Below are 13,141 nucleotides of genomic sequence, written 5' to 3' on the forward strand. Positions count from 1 at the left end.
GCCCGAAAGGCATGGTGTTGAAGCAAAACGGCCCGTATGGTGTAATGAATGCTGTTGCGACTTGATCGGACTCCTTCATTTTGATTTGATGGTATCCGAAATATGCATCAAGAAGCACAGCGAGTCGTGCCCTGCGGTGGCGTCAATGATTTGATCAATGCGAGGAAGGGGGAAGGGATCCTTAGGGCAAGCCTTGTTAAGGTCTTTGAAGTCGACGCATAGGCGCCAGGATTTATCCTTCTTTGGTACCATTACCAAGTTTGCCAGCCAGTCCGGATGTTTAATATCTTTGATGAATCCGGCCTCGATGAGTTTGGCTAGCTCCTCCCCCATAGCTTGTCGTTTGGGTTCGAAAAAGCGCCACAGTGTTTGTTTGACCGGCTTATATCCCTTTAATATATTGAGGCTGTGTTCGGCCAACTCGCGCGGGATTCCTGGCATATCTAAGGGGTGCCAGGCAAATATATCCCAGTTTTCACACAAGAAGTCCCGCAAAGCGGCGTCGACTGTGGGGCTGAGTTGCGCTCCGATAGAGGCTGTCTTCTTCGGGTTTGTTGGATGGACCTGAAATTTGACCGTTTCTTCTGCTGGCTTGAAAGAAGTAGATTTGGGTCGTTTGTCCAGGATGACATCGTCTCTATCCACAGTGGAGCGTAGTGCAGATAGTTCTTCAGCCGCAAGGGCCTCGGACAATGCCTCGAGGGCCAAGGATGCGGTTTTGTTCTCGGCGCGGAGTGCTGTATCCGGATCGCTGACGAGGGTGATTATTCCATTAGGCCCGGGCATTTTTAGCTTCATATACCCATAATGGGGTATGGCTTGAAAGCGCATGAAGGCCTCTCGCCCTAACAGGGTGTGGTATCCACTGTTAAAAGGGGCCACCTGGAAAGTTATTTCTTTGGACCGATAATTCTCCGGCGTGCCGAATACCACATCGAGTGTAATTTTTCCCGCACACCGTGCTTCCCGACTGGGAATGATGCCTCGAAAGGTTGTGCTGCTTTTCTCGATGCGGCTCCTTTCTATTTCCATCTTGTGGAGCGTGTCCTCGTAAATGAGGTTTAGTCCGCTGCCGCCGTTCATGAGGACTTTTGTAAGTCAAAAACCGTCCATGATGGGACTAAGGACTAATGCAGCTGGCGCTCGGACTGTTCTGTATTTAGGTTCGTCACTGGTGTTAAAGTTTATGGCCATGTCGTTCCAGGGGTCAATTGCGACGACCTGGCAAACTTCGGCGAGATCGCGTAGTGCCCTTTTACGCTTATTGTTTGAAGCGAATGTCTCGAAGACTGTCAATACTCTAGTGTCGTAGTTTGTTGGGGGGTGCTATTCTGGGGTGTCCTTGTTAAGGATGTCCTCGCCGCTCTTGGCTACCTACCGAAGTATCCAACATGCTCTAAGGCTGTGGGTTGCCACGGTTTCCTGCGTCGTGTGTATTTTGCATGGGCCGTTGAGCCATCTCTCCAGAACGGTGCTGTGCAGCGTAATGGGTTTATGTTTTTTGATTGTTCGGCTGGGCGTGCCACGGGGGTGCGTCCTCTTCGCCTGTAGGACGAGTTGTGTTGGGACCGACGGTTCCCAGCGAGCTGCCTGAGTTTTCCAGGCGCTTTCCATCGCGCTGTACTTTTGTACGATAGTTGCTAAGTCGGCGAACCTTAGTATGCGGTAGCGATTGATGGCATTGAGGATACCTTCGTCCGTGCAGTTGTTGCAGAATGCTGCTATCGCGTCTTCGTCGCAGCAATCTTTTACCTTATTTTTGACAAGGAGGAATCTAGCCCAGAAGTGGTGGACCGTTTCTTGAAACTGTTGTTTGATGCTCATAAGAGCGTCTATGTCCGGGTGGGTGGATGGAACGAAATCCGAACCCTGGCCCGATTTTGGATCCGGTGTTTGAATATCTACCGGACCTGGCAATTCGGGCTCCGGGATATCAACTAATTTTTAGGCTCATCGTCCGACTCCATGTTCGAAGGACGGGGCATGCCTTTCTGCCGGAGAATATCTGGACCTTCAAGATCGGGGATCCGAACATAGTTCGTCTTCAATATAGTAGAAGAGTTGCTTCGCTCCTCGACTACCGCTATCTGGTGGATGATCGGTGGAGTTTTAATTTCTCTCTGGTCGGGTTTGAGCCCAACCCAATCGTAGTCTGTAGCGACCCCCAAGGCGGCCATGCGATCCAGGAGTTCATTCAACGACGATAACTCCGTTGGATCCATCCGAGTGGAGTATTCGGGATCAACGCGGAGGCGATTTTTGATGGCTTGAGAGGTCATCGTCGGCTTAAGGGCCGACCCGGCTGTCATGACGACGCCGCCCAGCCGGAGGGTTTGGCCTGGGGCCAGGGCTCCTCCGGAGATGACATTATCCTTGAGAACAAGGCGAGCCATCAACCCTCTTAGCGACGGCACAGTGGAACTCTCAATGAAAGCACCAATGTCGGTGTCAAAACCGGCGGATCTCTGGTAGGGGGTCCCGAACTGTGCGTCTAGGATCGATGGTAACCGGAGACGGGGGACACGATGTTTACCCAGGTTCGGGCCCTCTCTATGGAGGTAATACCCTACTTCTTGCTTGATTGATCTTGATGAATATGAGTGTTACAAGAGTTGATCTACCACGAGATCGTAATGGCTAAACCCTAGAAGTCTAGCCTATGTGAATATGGTAATGAGTCCCTCCATCCGGACTACGCTCTCCGGTTTATATAGACACCGGAGAGATTTAGGGTTACATGGAAGTGGATACATCAGAGGGAATCTACATAGTCGGTTGCCAAGCTTGCCTTCCACGCCAAGTAGAGCCCAATCTGGACATGGGTACAATCTTCGGTCTTCATGTCTTCACAGCCCATCAGTCCGGCCCACGGATAACAGGCCGGACGCCCGAGGACCCCTTAGTCCAGGACTCCCTCACCCGTCGTCTCAGTTAAAATAGGAGATCACTGTTATCATGGTTTACGTGGCATAGGTGCTAGTGTGAGTGCTATTCCTTACACCTTATATCAAGAAATTATGAATGACATAACACCCGCAAAGATAGAAGACATAGATGTTACTATTAAACTTGCTAATAGAGACACTATATCACCAATTGGAATTGTTAGAGATGTTCAAGTCTTGTGTGGGAAAATAAAATACCCTACTGATTTTTTTGTTCTTGGTTCCCCACAAGATGACTATTGTCCCATTATCTTTGGTAGACCTTTCTTGAACACTGTTAATGCTAGAATAGACTGTGAGAAACAAATTGTCGGTGTTAGTTTTGGTGATGAGTCTCATGAGTTTAATTTTTCTAAGTTTACTAGAAAGCTTCAAGAAAAAGAATTGCCTAGTAAGGATGAAATAATTGGTCTTGCTTCTATTGTTGTGCCACCTACTGATCCTTTAGAACAATATTTGCTAGACCATGAAAATGATTTACATATGCATGAAAGAAATGAAACAGATAAGATTTTCTTTGAACAACGTCCTCTGCTTAAACACAATTTGCCTATTAAAACTCTAGGAGGTCCTCCTCCACCTAAAGGTGATCCTGTGTTTGAATTAAAACAATTGCCAAACACTTTGAAATATGCTTATCTTGATGAAAAGAAGATATATCCTGTTATTATTAGTGCTAACCTTTCAGAACATGAAGAAGAAAGATTATTGAAAGTTCTAAGGAAGCACCGAGCTACTATTGGATATACTCTTGATGATTTAAAGGGAATTAGTCCCACTCTATGTCAGCACAAAATTAATATGGAACCTGATGCTAAACCCGTTGTTGATCGCCAATGTCGGTTAAATCCGAAGATGAAAGAAGTGGTAAGAACGGAAATATTAAAACTTCTGGAAGCAGGTATAATCTATCCTATAGTTGATAGTAGATGGGTAAGTCATGTTCATTGTGTTCCTAAGAAAGGAGGTATTACTGTTGTTCCTAATGATAAGAATGAACTTGTTCCACAAAGAATTGTTACAGGCTATAGAATGGTAATTGATTTTAGAAAATTAAACAAAGCAACTAGAAAATATCATTACCCTCTGCCTTTTATTGATCAAATGCTAGAAATATTATCTAAGCACACACATTTTTGCTTCCTTGATGGATATTCTGGTTTTTCACAAATACATGCTTCTCAACCTGATCAAGAAAAGACCACTTTTACTTGTCCGTTTGGAACTTATGCTTATAGACGTATGCCTTTTGGTTTATGCAATGCACCTGCTACCTTTCAAAGATGTATGACTGCTATATTCTCTGACTTTTGTGAAAACATTGTTGAGGTTTTCATGGATGACTTTTCTGTTTATGCATTGGAAGTCTTTTGATGATTGTTTAAGCAATCTTGATCGAGTTTTGCAGAGATGCGAGCAAACAAATCTTGTCTTGAATTGGGAGAAGTGCCACTTTATGGTTAATGAAGGTATTGTCTTGGGCCATAAAATTTCTGAAAGAGGTATTGAAGTGGACAAAGCTAAGGTTGATGCAATTGAGAAAATGCCCTGCCCTAAAGATATCAAAGGTATTAGTAGTTTCCTGGGTCATGCTGGTTTCTATAGGAAATTTATCAAAGACTTTTCTAAAATTAATAGGCCTCTTACGAATCTTTTGCAAAAGGATATTCCTTTTGTTTTCGATGATGATTGTTTAGAAGCCTTTGAAACACTCAAGAAAGCCTTAATTTCTACACCTATTGTTCAACCACCTGATTGGAACTTGCCTTTTGAAATCATGTGTGATGCTACTGATTAGGATGTTGGTGCTGTTCTAGGACAAAGAGTTGATAAGAAACTGAATGTTATTCATTATGCTAGTAAAACTCTAGATAGTGCTCAAAGAAACTATGCAACTACTGAAAAAGAATTCTTAGCAGTGGTGTTTGCTTGTGATAAATTTAGACCTTATATTGTTGATTCAAAAGTAATTGTTCACACCGATCATGCTGCTATTAAATATCTTATGGAAAAGAAAGATGCTAAACCTAGACTTATTCGATGGGTTCTCTTGCTACAAGAATTTGATTTACATATCACTGATAGAAGGGGAGCTGAGAACCCCGTAGTTGATAACTTCTAGGCTAGAAAATGTGCCTGATGATCCACTACCTATTGATGATAGTTTTCCTGATGAGCAGTTAGCTGCAATAAATGTTGCTCATAATACTCCTTGGTATGCTGACTATGCTAATTATATTGTTGCTAAATATTTACCACCTAGCTTTACTTACCAACAAAAGAAAAAATTCTTCTATGATTTAAGACACTACTTTTGGGATGACCCACATCTTTATAAAGAAGGAGTAGATGGTATTATTAGACGTTGTGTACCTGAGCATGAATAGGGACAAATCCTACGGAAATGTCACTCCGAAGCTTACGAAGGGCATCATGCTGGAGATAGAACTGTTCACAAGGTATTGCAATCTGGACTTTATTGGCCTACTCTCTTCAAGGATGCTCGTAAGTTCGTCTTATCTTGTGATGAATGTCAAAGAATAGTTAATAGCGGTAAGCGTCAAGAAATGCCTATGAATTATTCACTTGCTTTTGAACCATTTGATGTTTGGGGATTTGATTACATGGGACCTTTTCCTTCCTCTAATGGGTATACACATATTTTGGTTGCTGTTGATTATGTTACTAAATGGGTAGAAGCTATTCCAACCAGTAGTGATGATCACAACACCTCTATTAATATGCTTAAGGAAGTTATTTTCCCAAGGTTTGGAGTCCCTAGATATTTAATGACTAATGGTGGTTCACACTTTATTATGGTGCTTTCCGTAAAATGCTTGCCAAGTATGATGTTAACCATAGAATTGCATCACCTTATCATCCTCAGTCTAGTGGTCAAGTTGAACTTAGCAATAGAGAAATGAAATTAATCTTGCAAAAGACTGTCAATAGGTCCCGGAAGAATTCGTCTAAGAAATTAGATGATGCACTTTGGGCTTATAGAACAACATATAAAAATCCTATGGGTATGTCTCCTTATAAAATGGTTTATGGAAAATCTTGTCATTTGCCTCTTGAGTTAGAACATAAAGCATATTGGGCAATCAAAGAACTCAATTATGAATTCAAACATGCCGGTGAAAAGCGGTCATTTGATATTAGCTCATTAGATGAATGGAGAACCCAAGCTTATGAAATTGCAAAATTATTCAAAGAAAAAGTTAAAAGGTGGCATCAGACCACCTATTCTGCACAACTCCAAACAAGATGAAACTTCAAGGAGATTCTTTATCAAATATATGATGAATATTGGAGCAAATAACTACCAAGGGGGCCCACCAGGTGGGCACAACCCACCTGGGCGCGCCAAGGAGCCCAGGCGCGCCCTGGTGGGTTGTGCTCACCCAGGCCCACCTCCGGTGCTCATCTTCTGGTATATAAGTCATTTTGACCTAGAAAAAATAAGGAGAGAACTTCTGGGACGGAGCGCCGCCGTCTCGAGGCGGAACTTGGGCAGGAGCACTTTTTCCCTCCGGCGGAGCGATTCCGCCGGGGGAACTTCCCTCCCGGTGGGGGAAATCATCGTCATCATCATCACCAACAACTCTCCCATCTTGGGGAGGGCTATCTCCATCAACATCTTCAACAACACCATCTCATCTCAAACCCTAGTTCATCTCTTGTGTTCAATCTTGTTACCGGAACAATAGATTGGTGCTTGTGGGTGACTAGTAGTGTTGATTACATCTTGTAGTTGATTACTATATGGTTTATCTAGTGGAAGATTATATGTTCAGATCCAAAATGCTATTTAATACCCCTATGATCTTGAGCATGGTTATCATTTGTGAGTAGTTACTTTTGTTCTTGAGGTCAGGGGAGAAATCATGTTGCAAGTAATCATGTGAACTTGATATGTGTTCGATATTTTGATAGTATGCATGTTGTGATTCCCTTAGTGGTGTCATGTGAACATCGACTACATGACACTTCACCATATTTGGGCCCAAGGGAATGCATTGTGGAGTAGTAAGTAGATGATGGGTTGCGAGAGTGCCAGAAGCTCAAACCCCAGTTTATGTGCTATCCCGTAAGGGACCGATTGGATCCAAAAGTTTAATGCTATGGTTAAAATTTATTCTTAATACTTTTCTCGTAGTTGTGGATGCTTGCGAGAGGGTTAATCATAAGCTCTGTTGGAAAAGGCAGTGCCTAGGAGGCGCTTAGGCACGCCTAGGCGATAGGCACTAGTCAAACGCCTCGCCTAGGGCATAAATGGAGGTCTAGGCAGGGCAAGCTAGGAATTTCCTACCCAAGAAAGAAATCATGCCACATACTGCACTGATATGCCAAACGGGTTATATTCCAATGGCAGTAGACGGTAATTAACTTATTTGTATGCCCTAAACTAATATCAACATCCATATAATAATCACAAATACAGTATGAGTAAAAACTATATTACCGCCTAGGCCGCGCCTAGGGTGCTTAGGCACCGCCTAGGCACTAGGTGAAGGCCAACCGCCTCGCTTACGCCTACTGCTTTTTCCAACCTTGATCATAAGTAGGAGGCTTGTTCAAGTAAGAACAACACCTAAGCACCGGTCCACCCACATATCAAATTATCAAAGTAGCGAACATGAATCGAACCAACATGGTGAAAGTGACTAGATGAAATTCCCGTGTACCCTCAAGAACGCTTTGCTTATTATGAGAGACCGTTTTGGCATGTCCTTTGCCTCAAAAGTATCGGGCTACCTTGCTGCACTTTTGTTACTACTATCGTGACTTGCTCGTTACAAATTATCTTGCTATCAAACTACTCTGTTACTTACAATTTCAGCACTTGCAGACATTACCTTGTTGAAAACCACTTGTCATTTTCTTCTGCTCCTCGTTGGGTTCGACACTCTTACTAATCGAAAAGAGCTACAATTGATCTCCTATACTTGTGGGTCATCATACCCATGTGGGGCTTGCCGGCTTCGATGTTCTTAGGGCATCTCCAATGCTGAACTCCAAATCGAACATTACATTTGTCCGCGCACTAGTGGGGACCAGTCCACGGACACTAATGTGGGAGCCGGCCATCTAAAGCTAGCCGCAAATATTCCGCCACTTTATTTTTTTTAAGTCCGCAAGCTCGAAATAACCTAATATCAAATTGTGTAGTTCTAACTTAAATAGTACAATCCATCAAAGTTTTCCAATTAACATAGTTCAAACTTGAAATCAAATACGACATATGTTCTTGTTGTCCCCTTTAGTCGCCCATGGGTGCTCAATAAAATCTTTCTTGAGTTGCTCATGAGTTGGTCGAAGCCTAATTTGTTGATGCATTTGAACAAACTCCTCAAACGTGGCCGGATCTTATTTGGAAGTTCGATAGGAACACACATGTTCTCAAATTCAAGAGTTGTGGCAGCATCTTCATCCTCATCCTCCACGATCATGTTATGCATGATCACATTCATGATCACACAACATGTCATCACCTCTCACAATGGATCCCATTGTTTAGCAGGTCCACCAACAACTACAAAACGGGTCTGGAGCACTTCGAATGCCCTTTCCCCATCCTTTCTATCTGCTTCTTGTCTTTGGAAAAGTGATATTTTTTCTGACCAAATGGCTTAGAGATGGTCTTGACAAAGGTAGCCCACGGAGGATAGATCCCGTGAACCAGATAGTAGCTCATGTTGTATTCATGCCCATTAACAGTATACATATAAGATGAGCTTTCCCTTCAGTCTCCCAAGCAAACAATGGAGCTGATGGAGTACAATGATTTCATTGTGAGACCCGGGCATGCCAAAGAGGGTGTGTCAAATACACAGATCTTGTGACGCAACAGCTTCAAGAAACATCTTGTGCTTCTTAACATGGCCCTAATATTGCCCTTGTAGAGCTTTTGGACAGCTCTTCCAACTCCAATGCATGTAGTCAAGACATCCGAGTAAACTCCGATACCCTCTTACTTCAGACATTGCCAAGAACATGTCGGTGTTTGTGACAGTTGGTTCTTTCAAGTATTGAGGTCCAAACAACGAGATCACAATGATAGCAAATCTAACCATGGCGTCTTTGCATGTGCTCTCATACATCAGAAGGTATTTTTCCCAGGAATTTGCACTCATGCCATATGCAAGCATCCACAATGTGGTCGTGCACTTATGATAACCAGATAATTTAATCCTTCCAACGACATCTTTCTTCAAGATGAACTAGTCATCAAAGGACCGGACGCCATGGTAGACGCGGTCGAAGACATTTTTTCACATCCAAAAGTGCGAGCGAAAATTGTCAGCTAATAGCAAAGAGGGCATTGAGGGAAAAGTAGTCGTCCATCACCATCAAATGGCCCGTTCCGTTTTCAGATTGAGCACTCAGTGACCCTTAATCGATCACTTGAAATTGAAAACATGCTCTTCCGCTTGCCCCACTTCTGCAAGGACCGCATGCATCATAGTTGTTTTATTTGTGTAGTCCTCTTAGTCGGACCACTAAACGTAGTCTTGTATATGTACCATGTCTGATGCCATTTCTTCAAAGAAGGGACAAAAAAATTAGCACGGGCATTTCAACAAACACTTGTTAGGCGTGTTGACTACCGTAAGGGCGGATGGTACCTGCGCAGCGACGGACATACGAGAGGTGTGGAACGGTGGCAGAGCAGAAGCGGCGTGGATGCCTGATGTAGCAGTTGAGGCCGCGGAGGTCACATAGTTCCGGCAGGGGCTTGGCGAGCAGCCAGGGTGGTACAGCGAGGACGTTAGCGAGACATAAAACCGTATGAGAAGAAAGAGGGAAGGATGGAGATGTAGGTCCAAGCGGTGTATTAGATGTGCCGGAGGTGTCGGAGTCCTACTTGGCTGGTGTCCGGACTCCCGCAAAACTCCCCCTAGTTTGCTTCCGGTTTCCTAAAAACGGATGTCCGGACTGCTCCGCGAACAGTTGCAGGACGCCGTTGGATGACAAAATGCGTCCGAATAGTTCGGTCCGAACACTTCCACAAGGTTTGATGGTCCACTTTAAAGAGGCCCTTGACTCCTAGTGTTTTGCGGCCCATACCAGAAGTTGGATGAGAGAGTTCAAATTACGAATGACTTCCTAAGAAAAATCATTTTTCTTTCGAGTGTATTCTAAAAATTGACACAGGTAAAACCGGGCACTGAAACAAGTTTTGAAATGATCAATATAATTTGTTTAGAAGCTTGTAAATTCATGGACCCATGACATGGAGGGGTTAGCATAATGTACGGTTACACTATTATTTGGGACCTCCTATTCGGTGACCCACGTGCTGAAAACCAGACGAGCGCGTACTGCCCCCCGCCCCCTCCCCCGGCTCCCCGCCGCACTCTTCTGGGCAGGCCATTGTGCGGGTTGCGACGCGACATCAGAAAGTTATAAAATTCAAAACAGTTGCGAATTTTGATATTTTTTCATGAATTCCTCAAATGTTCACAACTTCAAAAAAAATGTTCAGGAGTTCAAAAATGTTCACTAATTTATAAAAAATCTTCACGAATTTAAAAATTGTTCTTGAATTTAAAAAAGTTCATTATTTTAGAGAATGTTCACGAATTTGTGAAATTTTTAAAAACTATATCCGATTTCCAGAAATTGTTCGTGAATTTAAAAAATGTTCGTGATTCCAAAAAAATATTCACGAATTCAAAAAATGTTCACGATTTAAGAGAATTTTCGAAAATTTATAAAATATTCACCATTTGAAGAAATGTTCATGTGTTTGCAGAATGTTTATGATTTAAAAAAATATTTATGATTTCAAGAAAAATCACGAATTCAAAATATGTTCCACAATTGAGAAAGAAAAGGAAAAAAATATGAAAAATGAAAAGAAAGAAGGAAAAAATTGAAATGGGCCGGCTAATACAAACACCTAGCATGTGAGAGGGTACCAGCCAAGTCACTCGCGAGCGGGAGGCCCTATTTGTCGCTCTTTGCATCAAATTGGCGGCCAGACGCACAGGGGCAGCTCGATTGGGCCGACCCATGAAGCTTCAGCTCGGGACGAAAAAGATGGCAAAGAGGAAAGGCAGGCGCGACAAGGATTCAAACTTGCGACCAAGTGCTTGAGACTCTGCACACGTCGCCAACCCAAGCGAACAGGAACCAATTTACTGTAGCGAACCCGAAATTACTTGCTGTATTATTATTTTAAGTATACTTTCTTTGAATGTGTCTCTTTAAAAAGTGCGCACGTTTTCTTAATTCATGAAATTTATTTTTAAAGAGACAGGAACATTTTTCTAATATGTGAACAATTTTTTTGAAAAGTCAGAAATTGTTTTCGAGATAACGTGAACCATTTTTTTGAATTTTTGAATAAATAATGAAATTCCTAACAAATTTGAAACCATGAACATTTTTAGAATTTGTGAGCAAATTAGGAAATTCCAAAGAAATTTGTAACCACAAACATTTTTTGAATTTGTGAAAAAATTAAGAAATTACAAACAAACTTGAAACTGTGAACTTTTTTGAATTTGTGAACAAAAATTTGATAAATGGTACATGTCGTGATATTCCGAACAAAAAATTCAAACAGCGAACATTTTATGAATTAGTAAACAAAAAAAATAAAAAATGGAATATTTCATGAAAGTATGAACAAAAGTTCAAACCATGAACACTTGAAATTCTTGAAATGTTTTAGAAATTTTATCCAAATTTTGAAAACAAGAACATTTTATGAAAATGCGAATATTTTTTTGAATAACACGAACAATTTTCGAAAAATGTGAAGAATTGGGAACAAATGTGAAATTCCAAAACTTTTTTGAAAATTTGAACAAACTTGGAAACACGAACATATATTGAAAATCACGAGCAAATTTTGATAATGGGAACAAATGTGAAATTCCAAAACTTTTTGAAAATTTGAACAAATTTGAAAAAGGGAACATTTTTTGAAAATCACGAACAAATTTTGAAACACAAACAAATTTTGTACATTTTTTGAAAAGAACGAAATGTTGTTTGAATTCTGAAAAAAAAATCAACCATTTTTCTATAAAAAGGAAAATAAAGTATTGAATATATTGAACTTTTTTTGAAATTGTGATATTTCTAAAACAAAAATAAAAGAAAGAAAGAAACAGGAAAACGAACAAATAAAAGAAAGAATAATATAATATCAGACCTCTTTGCATGTATAAGACATTAGTGTTGTTAAGTTCGAGTGGCTAGATATGCATCTCCAGGAGTGGGAGCTTTGAGGTTCGATTCCTTGCTCTCTTCATTTTTTTGAGCGTTTTTCTCTGTAGGAAGCATCCGACATGGGCCGGCCCACGAACGGTTGATGGGTGTGCGACAGGTCGACATTTTGCCGCAACATGCGGCGAATAGGGTTTTCCCTCGCGAGCAATCTACACGCCAAATAGGAGGCGCCCCTAGCTGATGCTCGTGGGCGTCAAAAACACGAGCTTCCGCGCAGAGCGCGATCTGAACGGGCCGGCCCATTCCCTGACGTCACAGCGAGGCAGTACAAAAAATCCCAAAAAAAATACTTCATACGAGGAGGGATTCGAACTCACAACCATACGATAGATGTTAGGAATCCTCACCACTTCAGCTACTGCGTCACAATGATTAGTATTCTGCGTGAATGTAAAAGAACTAAATGTAGTGACAGATCGAGAAAAAATTCCAACCATTTAATTTTTTTTATTATACATTGAACATTTTCGTAATATACAATGAACATTTTTTAAATACACATTGAACCTTCTTGTGATATACGTTGAATATTTTTGTAATATATGTTGAACATTTTTTAAATACGCAATGAACATTTTTTTATTGCATAGTGAATCGTTTGTTAGATATACGATGAACATTTTTGTAATACAAGATGAACTCTTATATAATGCACACAAAAATGAAATGTAAAAATAAACAGAAGAAACACAATTTTTTTATCATATTGAAGTATTAATGCAAAAAAAACAAGATAACTTTTTTTCTTAAAGTATTAATGGACGAAAAAGGAAAAGAAAAAGGAAAAGAAAGAGAAAGATAAAACCAGAACGAAAAAAAGAGAAAAGAACATGAAAGAACCAGAAAGGAAAAACAAAACAAAAATGCAAAAGAAGAAACCACAACAAAACCACTGAAAACCGGACAAAACATTGAGAAAATCGAAAGCAAAACACCACACAAGAAAAATA

Source organism: Aegilops tauschii, chromosome 3 (assembly GCF_002575655.3).
Source record: "Aegilops tauschii subsp. strangulata cultivar AL8/78 chromosome 3, Aet v6.0, whole genome shotgun sequence".
NCBI classification, from domain to species: domain Eukaryota; kingdom Viridiplantae; phylum Streptophyta; class Magnoliopsida; order Poales; family Poaceae; genus Aegilops; species Aegilops tauschii.